Genomic DNA, 5,883 nt, shown 5'->3' with positions numbered 1-5,883 from the left:
TTAAAAGTGTAGAGCTGGTGGAAGGCGGGAACAGATATGCTGAGGATCTTGGCAAAAGAGGGACTGAAGTTCAAGTCCTGCTTGGGAAAAGAAATGAATGACACCATAGATAGGGCTGGGGAGTGAGATTAAAGGGAAAGAATGACAAACGAAAATTCTGGGAAGCCAGGTGTACTAAAGTAGGAAGAGAGGGTAAATTAGAATAACAGGAAGTTTTGTTCAGAAAGGCAGTGGACAGGGCTAACCACAGATCTGACACGTGAGTGTGGGAAAAGGAAAATAGAAAGGCTTTGAAAAACAGAGAACTACATAAAGCATAGAAGAGGACTTGGCAAGGAGCTCACTTTTAAGTGGTTAAGGCTGAAAAAAAAGAAGAAATAAGGAAATAGTCTAAGAATTGGTAAGGGCTGTACCTTGTGTCTCTGGCTTCCTGAGTCCAAGGCCCAGGCCTAATCCAAGTGATACAATCACCAACAAAGCCAGAAGAACCTGTTACAAAACAAGGAAAGGTGTCCTTCTCAACCTTTAAAAAATAATATGTACAGAAATGCAAATGATCACCTGCCATTCATGATCCGAAACATACTACTTATTCAGGATCCAACAACAATAGTCATATATTATTTTATTTAATTCCTGAAAATAAGAAAGGATGTTAAAACATATTTCAGATAACACTCATTATGGATTTTCAAATTAAAATGCTTTAGTCCCAGTGGGCTTAACTCCAAATTGAGGTAGAGTAAGAATTAAATCCCTGGGACCATTCACTTTTGCCGAGTCTTCTTGCTTAACTAGGCACGTGTTTGCAGATCATTTATCAGAGAGCATGCTGAAAGTGTGACATCATTAACTGCATCATTCTTGGGAGTCGTTTGCTCTCATTTTGTCAGAGGATAATCAGAATAATATATGTGAGAATATAGTATACTAATAAGTAACTGACAAATAATCGGCATTGATCTATATTACAAATAAATAATTCAGACTAATTAGGGAACTAATTGGCCAAAGATTGCTTGTTTCATTTATTATCACCACTGCTGACAAAGCTGATAGCTATAATGGACTTTATGCTATGACTAGAATTCAACTATGATATAATTAAAGAGAATTCTTCTAATTGCCCTCTCTCCCCACCCTTTAAGTCCAATAGTAAGCATGTTGGATGATAGGGTTGGAGCAATATATATCACCATTAGGAATACAAATGGAACACATATGCAATCAGATTACATAGGGAAATCTTTTACAATGACATTTCTTAAAGTTTAATAAACTACATAAACTATTGATGAAATTTTCATCCTGAAAATTAATTGGAAAACTAATGCACCTAATTTTTGCAATAGAAATTTACCTTTCGGTTGCTATGATAGATCTTGTGCTAGATATTTTAAAAGATATTAAAATGCATTAAAATACTAAGGATCCATGTCTCAAAGGAAGTCTTAAAGTTAGCTCAAGATTTAGCGACTTTTCAGGTTGTATTTCTTCAATGGAGAAGAAAGAGAGAGAAAAGGGAATAGAAACAGCTATTAAATAAAAGTGAATAACAGTTAGCTGAAGATAAATAGCTTGCTGACGAAGAGTTAGGACTACCACCTTCAATATGGCTTTACAATTCAATGTAAAGAAGACCCAAATCATCACATCTTGATAAATGGAGAAAAGACTGAAGTTGTCAAGGATTTCATTTTGCTTGAATACACAATCAATGTTCATAGAACAGCAGTCAAAAGACCAAAGCACTCATTGCATTGAGTTAATCTGCTGCACACTTCTTTAAAGTGTTGAAAATTGAGGATACTTGGAGGACTAAGGTAAGCCATACTTAAGCCTTGGTATTTTCAACTTTTTCATATGCATTTGAATGTTGGACATTGAATGTAGAAGATGGGAGAATAATTGCTTGTATTTGAATCATGGTGCTGATGAAGAATATTGAAAGTACCATGGACAAAAGAACAAACAAATCTGTCTTGGAAGAAATACAGCCAGAATTCTTCTTAGAGGAAAAGTTCAAGAGAATGTCTCACATACTGTGGACATGTTGTCAGGAAAGGCTAGTCCCTAGAAAAGGGGATCATGCTTGGTAAAGTAGAGAGGCAATGAAAAAGACCTTTGCCAAGATGGATTGACAAAGTGGCTGCAACAATGGGCTCAAACATAAGAACAATTGTGAGGATGGCGTAGGACTGGGCAGTGCTTTGTTCTGGTGAACAAAGGGTCAATATGAGTGGGAACGGGTTAGAAATAAACCAACAACCATAGAGGTTAGCCCCTTGTCTTGGTGCTTGGAAGCCACAGGTGAGAGACCAGGACTATTAACAAAGCACCGAAACATTGGGAGGTTTTCCTTTTACCGAACTTCATTCCCTATGCATTCACAGTTGGTGTATTTCTATTTATGTCTCACTTTTGGTCCTTTCCTCTTTGAACTACCATCTAGTTGTCCCTAGGATGCTTCACAACTCGGCAGTCTTAATTTCTATGTCTGATTATTTTCATGTGTTCCATACATTTATAGCTTATTCTCTGAATAATTCTGTAATTTCCTAGAGGATAAGAAAGGTCCCACTTTTGTTTATTTTAATTTTTTAAGGATCATTTTATTGGGGGCTCTTACAGCTTTTATACCATTCCATACATCAATTGTATCAAGCACATTTGTACATATGTTGCCATCATCATTTTCTAAACATTTGCTTTCTATTTGAGCCTTTGGTATCAGCTCCTCTTTTATCCCTCCCTCCTCCACACCTACCCTCATGACCCCTTGATAAATTATAATTATTATTTTTATCTCTTACACCATCCACTGTCTCCCTTCAACCACATTTCTGTTGTTCGTCTCCCTGGGGTGGGGGTGTATCCATCAATCACTGGGATCAGTTCCCCCTTCCTTCCCTCCTCACTCCACCTCCTGGCATCGCTACTCCCATTTCTGTTCCTGAGGTGTTTATCTAACCTGGATTCCACATATAGTGAGCTCTTATCTGTACCAGTGCACATGCTCCGGTCTAGTCAGAACTGAAAGGCAGGACTGGGGTCATGGTAGTGCGCGGCGATGAAGCCTCAAAGAACTAGAGGAATACTGTGTGTTTCATCGGTGCTATGCTGCACTCTGGTTGACTCATCCCTTCCTTGTGACTCTTCTATGAAGGGGTGTCCTATTGTCTACAGATGGGTCTTGGGTTTCTGCTCTGACCCCCCTTGTTCTCAACAATATGCTTTTTTTGGGTTTTGTTTTGGGTCTTCTGATGCCTGTGACCTGATCCCATCAATACCTCCTGATTGCACAGGCTGGTGTGCTTCTTCCATGTGGGCTTGTTGCTTCTCAGCTAGATGGCCGCTTGTTTAACTTCAAGCCTGTAAGACCCCAGATGCTATACCTTTTGATAGGTACCATCAGCTTTCTTCCTCACATTTGCTTATGCACTCATTTTGTCTTTAGCATTCATGTCAGGAGGGTGAACATCACAGAAGGCCAGGTTGTTAGAACAAAGTGTTCTTGTGTTCAGGAAGTGGTTGAGCAGAGGCCCAAAGTCTGTCCACTTCCTCATTGTATTGCCATATAAATATATGTACATAGGCCAACACATCTTTGTAAAGAATTAATGTATTTACATATGTACACACCTATATTTATATCTCTATCCATAGCTTTGCTTCCTAGATCTTTCCTCTGTTTTCTTTTACCTTCCTCCTGCCTCACCATCATGCTTGCCCTTCTTCTGTCTCTTAGTAATTCCTCTCGGCTAGATTTCTGTTGCTCCAACCCTCCCAGGAGCTCTAATTCCTCCTCCTTGTTTATTTTAATTCTCTAGTTGTTCCCCTGTTTATAGCGTTGTTTGCCCACCATCCCCTTCTTCCGCTTCTTCCCCCAAGTCTCTCGGAAACTGTCGGTCCTATTGCTTTCTCCTCCAACTTGCTTCCCATGCTTATCTTAAATAGGTAGGTAAAACAACAATAATGGAGACAAAACAAAAAACAACAAAAGATTGAATAAAAAGAGAGAAAATAAAACTAGCAAAAAAATGAAAATAATTCCAAGTCTGTCCACTGACCTTTATGGCTATCTCCCCACTGGTCCTGGGGGGTTCTGGGAACTGCCCTCCTAGCCTGAAGCGTATTTCCGGGGCTCCCCAGGGGCTTTGTGGTTTTTCTTTGTCCCATTGCTGATCTGTTATGTTCCCTTCTTGGTTCACCCTCGGATTGTCCTCTGTCGCAGTATGCTCTAGCCCGGGGACATCCTGTCTGGAGTTGTTGTCGGCCCTACAGTCCTCTCTGTGCCTTAGCAGCTCTGTGCAGGGAAAAGTCCCATTTTTAATCCCATAAAATTACATACTGTTAATATCTGCTCCTGACCAGGCTTCAAGATGCTCTCTTATGCCACCTGCGAAGTAGGGAAGAGTATTCTGAGTCTCCCAAATTATTGAGGCTCCAAATGTGACCTTTAGCTTGGCCAAATAAAGAATGCCAGAAACACAAGTAAAAATCTGTTAAATTTTTTGAAATGTGAAAGCACTTTTGAAATGATGATGTTAAAATATCAAGCATCTAGTACATGTACATGACCCATAGAATATAAAGATGATAAATATACAAAGTTTGCTCAAGAAGTTTACACTTTTCTCACCAGATAAGGTAGGATAAATACAATAAATGGCATACTAGCTTAAAAAGCCTTCATAAGATGCCAGAAGAATAAAAGAATAGACGATACAGAGGGTTTACTTTGTTATAGTGATGATACTCAGTATTTTCCATGCATTGCTTCTTGACTCCATGAAGCGATGCTTCTGTGGAAGTGTCCTTCAAATGATTCGACAGCTGATCTGAGACTGAGAGACTATTGCAATGTCTGCTATCAAATGGATGTTACTCTTGAGTTTTTAGGCAGTTATGCTATACGAGAAAAACCAAAGAAAACAAGCAAAGAACAACAACATACATCTTTTCCAATAAAATTAGTGTGTCATAGAGTACAGGGTCTAATAGCTTCATTTTAAAAATAAGCATCTTGACCTTCCAGGTAGGTTTTCCAAAAAAAAACAAAACATACTTGCATTTTAGCCACCAGGCAGTTACCTTCTATTAAAGGTCATTTTATGCCAAGTTTCAAATGCAGACTAACTGGCCTGGCCTTCATTCTAGACAATAGGAAACTCTGCACTTGGTAGTGTTACAGCAAACTTGGGAATGTCACTCTCACCAGGCAGCACTTTTGGAGAACTTGAGAGAGGAAAAAATTAATAGAGGAGACCCAGAGAAACCAGCCTCCTGGAAGCTCTGGGCCCGATGGCAGGTGGCTGTGGCTTTTGTGTGCTGTCTGCAGGACCGAGGTCACAGAACAGAACAGGTAGGGATTTCTTTCTGGTGCAGACATGGTCGTTCGTGAAGGGGGAGGAGGGTCTGGCACGGGAACCTTCTGAGAATGAGGGTGCCCATGGGGTGAGGCCGCATGTTAAGTTTCTTTTCCAATAATTAGAATTCCCTATTAGAATTTTCCTTACACTAGGATATACTTCACACAAAAAAGTTATGCGAGTGGCTGAATTACAACGGCAGCTGAATTGCAGATCTACAGCAGTGTCTGAAGCCAAAGTGAGAGCATTGATTAGGAAAAGTTGGGCCCCTGAAACATGGGATGGGAACATATGGGCTGATGATCCAGAAGAGGAGGATATTGAGCCCTTAGAAACACTTGACCCACCCCAGTCAATAGATCCACCCCTCCCAGCTGAAAGTATTAATTCACAGTCCACACCTGAGCAGATTAGCCAAACTCTTCGTGGACTTACAGAATGCCTCATCCACCGGCATGGCATCCCATTGCTTCGGATCAAGGAACTCACTTCACAGCAAATGCAGTGCGGC

Source organism: Echinops telfairi, unplaced genomic scaffold (assembly GCF_000313985.2).
Source record: "Echinops telfairi isolate 266 unplaced genomic scaffold, ASM31398v2 ScPeMD7_3533;HRSCAF=4204_0, whole genome shotgun sequence".
In the NCBI taxonomy this organism is placed as follows: domain Eukaryota; kingdom Metazoa; phylum Chordata; class Mammalia; order Afrosoricida; family Tenrecidae; genus Echinops; species Echinops telfairi.
Note: the sequence above shows the minus strand (reverse complement) of the source record.